We start from the raw sequence: 14,048 nt of genomic DNA, 5'->3' as shown, positions 1-14,048 counted from the left end.
AGAAGGGGGGAAAATGCTGAACTTGATTGCATTTAAAGGTCTATAAATTTAAGTAACAATCATGCAAAGACCTGCTCCTAAACAATAAGTACAAGATAGACAGTTAATTCCCTAGATAGCAATCTCTCTATCCCTAGGCATCTATGGCAACAGATATTTATCTCTATATAGTTACATATAGGATATATATACATATGTATGTGTGTATATATGTGTGTGTATGTGTGTGTGTATGTGTGTGTGTGTGTATATATATATATATATATATATATATATATAAAGTTAACTAGCTATCTACATATAGAAATCTAGACATATAGGGACATATAAAAACGATATCTAGATATCTATACTTAGATATGTATAGAAATCCAGAATACAGTTGTATAGAGATATATAACTATATATAAGAATACCTATATCTAGAGATCTATAGAGATAGCCTCCTATGCATGGAAAACTAGAGATATTATATATCTATATATAAACATAGCTATATTATATACAGTTATAAGTGCCTATCTCTGTACAAATGAGTATATCTATATGAATTTATCTACTTATAGTGCTCATTATAGATAACACAGTTATATAAATTTACATATGGGGTGATCTTGAGGAAGAGGAAGAGAATAATTTATATAGCACCTATTTTATGTAAGGTACTACATGCTAAGTACTTTTTACAAATATGCTCTCTGAACTTCATTACAATTCTGTGAAGTAGATGCTGTTATCTTCATTTTACAAGGGGAGGTCTGTTGAGAACACTATGTAAATGTCCAGCCCCTCTTTCTAGAATCATGTTCAATGTGATTCCATAAGTGCTGAGTAACTGGGATGTGCTGAAGGTTTTTGGACCATAAATAGCATCACAGAAGCTATCTGGATTGTTGATATCAGTATAAAATGGAATCTCATCTGCCTTCTTATTAAGCCAAGAATCCTGCATCTCTCTCAACTTCACTTGCACTTACATTTGATGGAGTTAAATACTGCCTTCTTGGAGCAGATGAACTGCCTTCTTGGTAAAAACTACAGAATTCTTTTTTTTGTTTGTTTTGCCAGCTTTTGAATTTCCCTTCATTTTCATCAAACCAATCCTGACTTGTCCAATGTCACACTTAGTAAGTTTTAAGAAACTGGATTTGAATTCAAGTCTTCCTGATTCCCTGACTCCAGACCTAGCACTCTCCATGGTGCCATAAACTATCTCTCTATAAAGTAAAGAAAGTTGGGTGGGGGGAAGAGGGGGCAAGGTGTTTAGGGGAAGATTATATAGGCAGATAGGTGACACAGTGGATAAATTACTAGTCTAGAAGTCAGGAAGACCTGACTTCAAATCCAACTTCAGATACATAATAGATGTAAGACCTCTGACAAGTTACTTGATCTCTTTTTGTATCACTTTCTTCACTACAAATTTGGGATACTATAACATCTATCTTCCAGTATTGTTGTGAGCTGAAATGAGATAAAGTGTTTATCACAGCGCTGGCACATTAACAGGTTCTACAAATGCAAAATATCATTATCATCACTGTTATTATTAAATATCTATTTATAACCAACTTCTGAGATAGAATCTGCTATTATTCCCATTTTCCAGATGAGGAAACTGAGGCTGAGAGACATACAATTACCTATCCAGAGATACACAGCTGGTAAGTTGCTCTCAGTCTCAGTTTCTTTATCTGTAAAATGGGAATTCAAAAGTAAAACTTTTTGATTCCCAGTCCAACACTTTCCACTGTATCCACTGTGGATGCATCTAATTATACAATTCATAACATTATTCTGGGGTTTGTTGTTGATGGTCTTAAAATATAAGAATAATTCTACTGACACTTTCATGTCAGTGAAAACAGGTAAAGAAAGATAAAGAAAATAAAAGAGAAAGGAAAAAACATATGTTACAGTTTTAACTGCAAAATGTCTATTGAATCAATACCATATGCAAGTTGATAACACAACTGCACACATGCACCTCATTAAGCCAAATTAGCATATGGGATCTGTCACATTTTGATTAAGGCAAACAATAAAAATTTCAGTGTGTGGTATCTCTCATCCCAAGAACAACAACAGGCAGTGAAATTTTCATCAACGATACCAAATCGAGTACTAGCTCCCACAACGAGATACTAAAGAACAGTAAAATGGATCCTCTTATAGTATTTCAGATAAGGAAATGAGGAGTCAGAGAATCTTTCCATGGTTTTTTTTTTTTAACAAGTGATTATGGAGGATAAGAATTTCAAATTGGGGATGTTCAGTCTCACTTTTCAATTTTTTTAAGCTCTTAAATAAAGTGTCAAGAATTAGTCCAAAGGTGTTATGGTGTTTGGATTCCTGCCATTTTATTTTTATTAGCATAATATTATATTTCTCCAAGGACTATATTTTCAGCTTCCACTAATATGCCAAAGGTGCTAGAATTTTTAAAAATCATCTATTTACTTTTTGATAATTGGTTATTAAGAAAACAGTTAAGTTCTAAACCATATTTCAACAACACACTGTAAAAATAGTCTATTTGAACATGAATCTTAATTTTTTGAATACTAAGAAGAATACATTAGGGTAATGGAAAGTCTCAGAAAATTAAAATATTTTCCATTCTAAGAATATGAAAATGTACTTCTAGCTCATTCCAGAGTTGGTCTCAAAATTATATGCTAGTGAAAGCTGATTATACTTTTTTAAAAAGTCAAAAAATGATTGCCTTAGATTAACATGTAGACACATTTTTTCCCCCTCATGGATGCTTATACCATACTAGTCTAGGTGGAGGAAAGGAAGACAAAAGTTGCCTACCCATGGAAAGTGTCAAAACACCAGCATTTATCATTTAGAGCCTAAGGCATTTGGAATATACAAATTTAATGTTGATATTGGTTTGTTGCTATGGTTCCTTTCAGCAAAATGTAATTTCCTTGTTTATTTCTTTCTATGTTTTGAACGTTTGTGCTCTTGCTTTTCTGAATTCATTTGATGCATAGTAAAAAAATATAAATTCCCATACCAGCAGCTAAAATAGCAGTTCAAAGACTGGCCATCCTTGAAAGTAAAGAGGATCATCTTGCCTTCAGCACCCCAAAATCTGGATCCTCTGCTAGGGGGTTCTTATCGTTTTGGGGAGCCACAGACCCCTTGGAAATCTAGAAAAATTTATGAATACTTCTCAAATGCATAATACAAAATAAGTAGCAAGAAAAAAGAAATCTGTTATATTGTGACAGTTATCAAAATACTTTTAAAGAACCCAAATTCATAGTAAAAACTCCAACTATTAAATGAATGGGTCAAGTGTGACAAGTGTATAAACACAACTGGTAACTTTTCTGGTCGATTCCTGTAAATTGAGATTAAGAAAAGGAATCGAGATATGAGTTTATGTGACTTTATAGGAGTCACTACTAAAAGGAAAAAAAATTGAGAGTATAAAGTTTAATTAGGATCAATTCTTGAGCATTTTGGCATTGAATAGTGTATTTGAACCTTTAACTTAGGGGCCTTAAAACTGTTAGATGGAATTATGGATAGAATGCCAAACATAGAATCAAAAAGACCTGAGTTCAAATACAACTTCGAACTCTTATTGGTTGTGCGACACTGGTCAAATCATTTAATTTCTAAAATGGGCATAATAATATCACCCACTACTCAGAATTGTTGTGAAGATCAAATGAGATAATAATTCTAAAGTGCTTAGTGAGTGCTACATAGTAAGAGCTACATAAATGTTAGTTATTATTATTATTTTGTGTAAACTTTTAAAATAATTTTATAAATACCTTTCAATATAATTATTATTCTTCATAACAATATGCATTCTTCTATTTTTAAAAAATTATCCTGAGAAGGGTCCATAGGTTTCACCAGGTTGCTATGGGATCCAAGACATAAAAAAGTGTCATAGCTTTAACTTGTGAGATTATATGGGAAGTTCTGGGGTAGAATTAAACTTTTAATTCAGTCCTGGAGTCTCCCCCAAAAATCAAGGTTTGGAGAAAAAAAAACTTTGTGTCCTCACTAGAGTCCATAAATTCAGCATCTGCAGAGGAATCCATAAGTTTTGCATCCTCACTAGATTCCAGAAGTTCAGCATCCTCACTAGAGTCCCTAAGCATCCTCACTAAGCTCAGCCTCTTCACAAAGCTCAGCCTCACTAATCAGTGAGTGGCAGGACTTCTCTGACACACTAGGGAGCTCATAGGAAAGCATAAATAACATGCTATTTCTTTGGCAAAACTTCAGAGAATCCTGAATACTCTGCTATACTTAAGTGGCATGTAGCCATTACCACATCTGTCATGCTTTCTCTAAGCAGGTCTCATGGCAGGTCTCATTGCCAACTCTGAGTGAAATGCAATAGTAAAGAAGTGCTCCTGAGATTTACCTTCAAGAACAGAATACCTTAAACCTGGTACCATGCAATTTCTTTATAAAATTAAAATAAGGATGGGAATACACTAGGTAACTTATTCAATTCCTTAAAACTGAGAAAATCAAGCAAAAATATCGGGAATATGGTGCTGCCAAATGCTATATAAGAAACGAGACAGACCACTACTCTCTCCCTTCCTTTTCATCATTCTAAAACATAAAGGACATTCCCAAAATAAAGCTTGCATTGAAATACATGAATTAATTGAGGCACATACAGGAGTAACAGTTATTTGACTAAAAATTCATGTTAGCCAGGCTTTCACTGCTCCAGACCAAGCCCTTTACCCTTCCTTGATATTTCTTAGTGGTTCTCTCAAATCTCTTCTTCTTCTCTCTCATGGTCCCCAAAGCAATTTCTACCATCTTTTCTCTCAGCAGAGACCCTGGCTTCTTATTTTACCAGTAAAGTCAATACTGTGCCACCCAAGTTCTCCTGCATCTACTACATCACACTTAAAACCCTCAACAGAAAGAATTTTCTTTTGGCAAGGCAATTAAGAGATGGTCACACAGGTATTAAGTATCTGATGCTGAATTTGAACTCAGGTCCTCCCAACTCCAGGGCCGGTACTTTATTTACTGTGCTACCTAGTTGTCCTGATGTCTGTAACTTAAAAAAAAAAAGGTTGGATAATTATATTTTCATTTAATTGATTTCTTTAGGCTTCTATGGATTTCATTTTATGTATTTAATATTACTATTTTGAGTTGTCCATAGGTTTCACCAGACTGTCAAAGGATCAATGACACATTTTGCTTTACAAAAACCAAAATAAAAAAATAAATACATAAAATTTATGGACACCAAGTTAGTATCCCAGCCTGCTTCTTCACCCATCTTCTTTTTTACTCCATTCTCTGATGAAGAGATAGCCCAAGTACAAGTCTTATAGTCTTCTTCAGGAGCTTGTCTCATCAATTATTCTCTCCTTTCCTCCTTTCCTGTTGCCTTAGGTCATGCTCAGATTTATCCCATTCTTAAAAGAAACAAACAAAATTTTCACTTAACTTTACTCATCAATCCCTCAATCTCTTGTCTTTCACAAACTACCAATGTTTTCTAGTATACTGTCTCCATTTCCTTACTATCTATTTCACTAATCAACCTATTGCCATCTGTCTTTCAACCCTAACATTTAATTAAAATTTCTGTCTCCAAGGTGACCAATAATTTATTTCAATTACATATTAGACATCTTCTCCTAACTATTTTACTAGAATTCTAAATTTAAAACATGATCAAAAAAGAATTTGTTATTTTATTGACACCTCAAAATTAATAAGTTCAAAAAAGAATTCATCACTTACCACCTTTTTATTAACAGCACCACCATGTCCCCATTGACCCTCAACTTCCTAAAAACAATCAGTTGACATGTCTCATTGTTTCTGTTTTCACATGTCCTTTGACAAGCAAATCTTTGTTGAATGACAACTCATATCCATTCCCCTATTCTTCACTCATACAGTCACCATCACCAAGGTCCAGTGGCAGATACATAGTAGGTTCTGAATTTGTCATTACTGAAGGAATAAATGAATCATCAGCTTTCACCTATTATGATAACCTGCTAATTGGGCGGCTTGTCTGTTGTCTTCTAATCTGTTTCTTGTCCAATTCATCTTCTTCTCAAGTACAAAAAATAAGCTGACACTAAACTGTCAATACCCATAAGTCTTCAGTGACTCCCCATTGGCTCCAGAAAAATCATAGATTCCTTAGGCTGACATTCAAGGAAGCCTTTCACAATTTGGCTTCTACTGTGGACTATGCAGAAAAGACTTCTTGCTTCTTTTCTATTTCAGCTGCATTTACTATTACCCTACCAACAATTTTTTTCTTCTTATTTTTTGGAAATGATCATCTTTAGCATCTTTGCCTCATTTCTCTTTTACCTAATCTTAATGACTGAATTGGCATTGCCTCAATCACACTGTGACCTGGGAATTAGCTTTAAAAAAATCAAGGTCTCCCACTGCATCCAGGGCCATCTCCAGTCATCCTGATCCATATTTGGCCATTGAACCCAGATGGCTCTGGAGGGAAAGTGAGGCTGGGTGACTTTGTACAGCATCCCCTCACATAAATCCAACTCACTTGCATGTCACAATTATTTCCCTGATGTCATGGTTTTCTCTGAGAACAAAGGACAAAACACCATCATGTTCCCTTCCTTCCCCTCCCCTCACTCCCAAACCATTCCCCAGGCCTGTAATGAATGCCATCCTTATCTCTCTCATAATGTTTACTTTCTTTCAAACTCAGGGGTCAAATTTTCTATAGTATTCCTTGACTCTCACACCCAATATATAATTATATATTAACATCCTTTTTCCATCCCCAAAGGAGAATTTAATCTCCTTGAGGATAGGAACTATTTTAATTTTCTCTTTGTTTTATACCTCTAGCAACTAGCATGAAGCCTTACAGAGAGATACTTAAATGTTTGTTGAATGGAATGAAAATCTAATTAATTTAGATATCACTTACTAGGATGTGATATGTGTATATTATGAACATAACACTTCAAAATAATCTCTTCCTTTGCATATTATCAAGGTCTTAGTTATGAAGGAGATTTTTCAATCTCCAATCAATTTCTCTGGCTATTTTTCAAAACAAGGGCACAAGAAGATCATGGATAACTTCAACACAGCTCTAGTGTTGTCTAACAATTCTTGCCTGTTAGAGAATGCTTCATCTTCCTATTCAGTAATACAGGCCAAAAGTGAATTGTAATATTTTCATTAGCTTACCTTAAATATAACTCATTGCTACACATTTATAGCTTGTTATTTACTCTATTTGAAAGCAATTAAAAAAGATATTTATTTAAATATATTCTGTTTACTCAGGTCATTATTAGACTATATCTTCCATCTTAAGGATTTCTTGAAAATAATAATAATAGTAATATGTATAAGCATAGTTGTGTGTACATTTTGTGAGATGGTAGAATCAATCATGGGATTCTTAAGTTAAAAAGGAGATTCTTTGGGTCTACATAGATCAGGTCCCTATGGTAGGTGATCTAGCATATCTGTAGACTGCTTCTTTAGCTGCCCCCAGGCATTAAAGTGATTCATTGAATACACCTGAGTTCAAATCCAGTCTCAACACTTATTAACTGTGTAACCCTGGACAAGTCACTTAACCTGGTTCACCTCAATTTCCTCTTCTGTAAAATGAGCTGGAGATAGAAAAGGTAAAATCACTCTAGTATCTTTACAAAAACAAAACAAAAATGGAATACAAAGAGTCAGATACAACTGAAAAACAAAGCTTCCCTTAAGGTCTTTTCACTAGACTATGCAGCAATCTGATAGAGATAACACAGAGAGACAACTCTACCTAGGAATTTTGCTCTGAATTTTATGGCTTCTGGAAATCTGCTTTCAGCTGTGAGATACCAATTTGCATTCTCATAACTAGTCTAGACTTTGATCAACCAAGCAGGTAGCAAACTAGGGATAGCTCAAGTTTTTCCCTTTTGCAAACACTTAAAAACCATTAACCTAATAATGGTGAGCAGACTCAAGAGTTGTATGCCCCTTCTCTTGCACTGTATAGTCCTATCTTTTTCTTTCATGAAAAAAAGTGCAATACAAACTGAAAATTCTAACAATGGCATATGTTTCTCATAGAGGCCCAAAGAGAATCACTTTTCAAGAATATCAAGATATTTAATGCTGTCCTTTCAAAGAATGAAATGAAGAGACATGAGTCTTAAAGCAACCAAAATAGTCTCTTACTAAAATTAATAGGAAGGAAATCCCTTTATAACAGGTTTCTACTCCTATTAAGTGAGCAAACTATTAAGTGAACAGGGCAAGATACTTTATGAAGTATTCCTGTGTGCTGATAATGCCCATGAACAAACACAACTAAGGAAACAAAACAAATCCAACTTAATTTCAAGGCCCATTAACAAAACAAATGAGGGAAAATTATGCTTTCAAATATGACCCAAGAACTCAGCAAAACCATTTGTCATTTTGAATTTTCAAATGATAAGAATAATGATAGGGTTTTTCCTGTTCTCTTTTTTTAAAATAAATCCCTCTTTCAAATACAACAGATTAAAAAATGATAAGATTCAGGATACCACTTAAAATCCATTGGCTTAATCACATACCAGGATATGGCATATGATTGAGAAAATGTTCAATAAATGAGGAACTGTCTAATATTCACCTTAAACTCAAACAACACTTGAGTCACAAATGCATCTTTGATTTTGTGATTGTTTCCCAGCTAACCTTGTAAATTAGATCATGCACAACTGCAAGGATGAAATTTTCATTTGGATTTTGGTTTAAACTGAACATTTAACTTTAATCAGTTACTCAGTTAGATGTTAGAACCAACTGTTAACTATAACTTACATGTATTCACATTGTTGATAGATCCAGCTCAATGTTAGCACTACCACACTTGCATTCTAAGGAACTGACCAGTGAAGCCTTAAGGATAATGAACTAAGACCAAAGAGTGGTACTTGTAAATACACCTAAGAATGGGGTGAGGGGGAAGGAAAGTTTCTCTCTTCTTCAAGATTCATCTCATTTGTATGGAAACCCTACAAATGCAAGTTGAAAAGAAGAGTAATTCTTGGACAATGAATAACAACCACAAGTAAAGGGTTAAATATTTAAGTTATCTTTAGAGGTAGCTAGGTGACACAGTGAGCAGCGCTCTAGAACTGGAGTCAGGAAGACCTGAGTTCAAATTCTATTTCAGACACTAGTTGTGTGACTCTGAACATATCACTTAACCTCTGTCTACCTCAGTTTCCTCATCTGTAAAATGAGGATAATAATAGCATTTATCTCCCATGGTTGTTATGAGTATCAAAATTAAATGAAATAATATTTGTAAAGTGCTCTGCAAATCTAAAGTATTATGGTAAAGGCTAGCTATTACTACTTTCATCACACTCTAATAAATAAATTCCTTGAACATACTAGTTAGAAATAAAATGAACTTTGCCATTAAAATTACCGCATCATTAAAGAACTTAAATTCTTTATTATCAAGCATGTAAATTGTACCCATGACTCTGGTTCAGCTCTGTGATGACCTAAACCCTGCCCTCTATGAATCCATCTAAGTAAAGAAAAACTAGAGTTCCTCAGGAAGAAACTGCCCATTGTTATTTTTAATTTTCTGAGAATTAATGTCATTCTGAAAGAAGGTAACGGTGTTGTTGGTTGCTGTTGTTTGGTCTTTTTTTTTCAGGCCTCATTTGGGGTTTTCTTAGTAAACACATAAGCGTTCATTTTTTAGTGTTTTGGGGGAGAATTCATTCTAGAAATCTGGAGTTATTGTATCCCTTCTTTGGCCACTGGGAAATGGGAACCCAAGATTGAATGAAAACATAATTTAATTAGGGAGGGTATTACCCCACTGTCAAGGGGGAAAAAGTCAACTGATATACCCACAGAAACCCATTGCCCCATTATAATGGAAACTCTTTGAATGAAAGAACAGTCTTCACTTTCATTTTTGTATATCCAACATTTAACAGTCTGCTTGGCAAAACAAACTCTTCATAAGTGCTTTTGTCATTCAAAAAAAAAATTTCCTTCTCTAGCCCATTTTACAGGTGAATAAACTGAGGCATATAGGGTTAAGTTAGACTTGTCCAGAGTCACACAGTTAGCTAACTGTCTGATAAGTCTTCCTGACTACAGGTCTGGCACTCTATCTGCTTTGCCAACTAGCTGCTCAACAGGCTACTGCAATATCTCCAATGTAAGCCAAATTAATATTAAAACCTACCTCATTAGGCTATGATAATAAATAGATCATGGATGATAAAAGATGACATACCAGACATAAATTACTTTGCAGTATTAAACCACCATTTATTGCATGTCTGAGGATCAGAGGAAGAATCTCCAGGGAGTTTATAGGTCCTATAGACCAACTATTCATTCTACAAATGGGGTGTCTTCTCTAAGCTAGATGTACCTTAAAAGGCAAGATGCTTTTTCTATCTCCCATAGTGTCTGGCAAAGTGCTTTACAGATATTCAAACATTTGTTATTGTTTCATCAAAAAACATCCTGGGAATGGATGCCATTTAGAAATGAAGCTTACTGGTTTTAAAATAAATGAAGTCGAAAAGGGATAGTCATAAATAGAAAATAAATATCAGAAACCCGATTTTCATTACTATAGTACACAATTTAAAGATTTGCAATCAACAGGAAGATACATCAGCAAGCAATAAGACACAACAGTAAGTAATAAGAAACATCAGCATGCAATAAGACACCAGAGGAAGCAATAAGACACACCAGGAAGTACATTTCTGAGCAATTACCACATGCCTTAATGCAGAGAAAGAAGAAGTGGAGAAACTTTATTCAACTAAATAGTAATCCTGTAAAAAAATGGATTTTCTCACCTCAAGAGCTATATTTTCCACATCTGGAAAATAGTTTGAAAACCATTGACATACATGAGTGAGATTTAATTAAATCATAAATGTCTCATGAGGGAAAAAAACAAAACAAAACAGAGAAACAGGAGGCAATGATCCAGAATGGAAAGGAGTCTAATTTTTGGCTTTAAATCTCTGTTCTCTTAGAATAGAAAGGAGCCTAGTTTTGATTTCAAATCTTAGCTTTCTTACTATCTGATCTGAGACAGGTTGATTTATTTTTCTGATCCTCAGTTTTCACATATGTAAAATGTGTGGAGAATATGGAGAATGCTCCATAAACACAAAATCACTATTTTAAAAAATTAAATATTGTTCTTCTCTTCTAAAATTCAGTGATCACTGAAGTGTGAGTGTTCCTATCTTTGATGCAGGTCACAGTGTCTCTCAGATTAGGTAGGGTTTGCCTTTAATAGTTACTGCAGCACTCCCTCTGCTAACATCCTTTAAATGATTATCCTGGAAAAGTACTTCTCCAAACTTGGCTAGGTTGGTCCTACTTGTTTGAACAGTTCCAGGTTGTTTGAAACTATCAGCAGGCATTTTGAGAACCAAGGGTCCATTCTGCAATAAGGTATCAGGAGGTATCTGAATTATTTTTATTGTTATGATGGGTTTTGTGTACATTAATAGCACATGGCACAGCCAAGGTATTTACTTAATAACTAAATACCTTTAATGGTTGACAGCTAATTAGAGCCCTTTCTAATTCAATAACATAAAATTCAATAAAGCATTTGTGGGATGACCATTTCTGTCCCAAGTTTATAATCTACTGTGGGCAAGACCTTGAAAATGAAGACACTCTATAATCATCTAGATATTTTATTTTAATACAAATGGAAGAGCTTGCTTTTCTTCAACTTGTCAAAAAGAAAATATAAGGAAGTAGCTTTTTAAGTAGAAGAGAACAGATCTAAATAAAAGGAAATATCTAATTGGAAGGATTTTTGGATATCAAGGAACATGGCTGAATCTCATTTCTTGGTGTCTTCAAAAATATGATAGCATTTTAAGACTTTTCAAATATAGAAATAGCAGTCCACAGAGAAACCTGCTGATTTGATGCAGTCCCTTCTAGATCTAGCTTCTTAAGGCAATCTCTGATAGTATTAAGAAGAATGAAAGAGCAAGTGCTTCCATTACCAATATCTTTCTCCCCTAGGTTTACTTCCCTTTTCTTGTCTTTATGCTTCAACAAGTGAATCCTAGGGACTGTCTATGATCTGGATTCAATTTCTAATTCTGACAAGTCTTTTCTCATACCAGGCTAATCTTCTCTTTCCATCAGATTGAATGACTCACTGACCTTGGTAAAGATATCATGTGCATTCAAACCTACAACACAGACCTAAAATGTTCTGTCTCCTTATCCCTTTGTCCTCCACATAACTAAATCTCACCCATCCTTCAATATCCAACCCAAGTTTCATCTCCTTTATGAAGTATTCCCCTCCTACTCTAGTCCCAAATGATCTCATTCTCCTTAATTCCTTATATTATCTGACATTCATTTAGAGATTCCCATAAACTACAAAGTATCTCATATAATTACTTATCTTTTAAATCAAATCATGCTTTTGTTTCTCTAAATAGACCATAAGCTTTTTGAGGTAATGAAGCATATCATAAACTTCTTTTTATCTCCCTCCCAATGTGTACCCAGAAGACACTCAGCAAATAGTTGCTGATGAATTAAATAAGTATGAGTCATTGGGATGGGATCATCGAAAAACGAGATTTCTTCCCATTAGACTCCCAGAGTCCTTTATTCTACTTCTTCTACATGACTCCAGAAACCACTCTTATGAGGATCTTTGAAAAACACCACTATCAAAGATATAAATGTATAGCTATCAGAAGCACTGATACAGGGGGCCACAGAAAGGCTAACAGCAGTAGTTCTCCAAGAAGAGCACTCTGATGAAGCTGTGGGCTTTACTAACAATATTTTCCATTGCAGGAGGAGGGGCAGATGAGGGAGTGTTACATATTTTAATAAGCAGCTCAACACAGTGGGAGGTTTCCTTGTCTAATTACAGAAGTTGTTAGAAACCACAGGGAAGAAAGGATTTATGTCCTAGATGACATTGTCTCTGTGTTGTAATTAAAAGTTATTTTTAATACCTTTATTTAGTTGGATATTTAGATTATTGGAAATATATGTTGAAACTTACAGTTTGCAAAAAAGGCAAAGAACATTATGAGGACACAAAACAAGGCTACAGAAAATAAAAGATTAATGTTTTGGTATTTCAGGGAGAAGACCTAGAAAAGGAAAGATGGGGAAAATATTTCACTAAAATCTATGCAAAATTCTTGACATAAAAAAGTGGTTATGAAAAACATATACTTTTGAAAAAGCAATAATAATATATATCTAAATGGAACTACCCTCACTCAGGACTTTATTACCATCCATTAGAGTTATAGAAATATTACTCATAACCACTTGATAAACTGAACTCTGACCTTAGTGGGATATGACTTTTTACTTCCCTCACATTCTCTCAGCCTACTGTGATGACCACAAAAGTAAATGTGAGCTTTGAGCATCACCATGAACTGGAAGAGACAGTTACACTAGGAAAATTGTAATACTATCCTCCAGAATACATATAAAGTGTCTTTTCTTTAAAAACAGCAACATAATTCCTCAGTGCCTTCTTGCCTATAATTAATCCCCATTTATTAAAAAATCCTACAATTCAAGAAAAAACAAAAGAAAGCATATTTAGCTGATTGCCTGTGATATTGATAAAAGGGATAGGGCCATGTCATTCTAGAAAGAGGTCTTTAGAGATAACACCCTGAATCTGCCCTTGGCTCTGTCCTATTCAAATTATTATGTGTGATTTGAATTTAGACAGAGATGACATGAATATACAAATCATAGATGGCACAGAATTGGGCAGTATGTCAGAACCAAGATTCAAAAAGAATCTGATAGTCTAGTACAATAAGGTTAAATATAGAAAGATGAAATTATAACAAGGTAAATGTAATGTCCTGTATTGGAGATGCTTTTAAAATATCATCTGCTGAAATATAGGGTGGAAACTTACTCATACAGTTCACATTAAAAAAGAAACTGAAGGGTGGCTAGGTTGTGCAGTGGATAGAGCACCGACCCTGGAGTCAGGAGTG

General features: G+C 34.4%; 1 protein-coding gene across 4 annotated transcripts in view; it reads right to left on the bottom strand.

Annotated features, from left to right (window-relative positions):
• MGAT5 (alpha-1,6-mannosylglycoprotein 6-beta-N-acetylglucosaminyltransferase) overlaps positions 1-14,048 on the bottom strand; it is a 419,199-nt gene that overhangs the window by 204,029 nt on the left and 201,122 nt on the right. The gene's annotated exons all lie outside the window — the stretch shown is intronic.

The sequence above is a fragment of the Macrotis lagotis genome, chromosome 1 (assembly GCF_037893015.1).
Source record: "Macrotis lagotis isolate mMagLag1 chromosome 1, bilby.v1.9.chrom.fasta, whole genome shotgun sequence".
Classification (NCBI taxonomy): domain Eukaryota; kingdom Metazoa; phylum Chordata; class Mammalia; order Peramelemorphia; family Peramelidae; genus Macrotis; species Macrotis lagotis.
The sequence above is the reverse complement of the archived record's forward strand: the minus strand, read 5'-3'. Positions and strand labels throughout refer to the sequence as shown.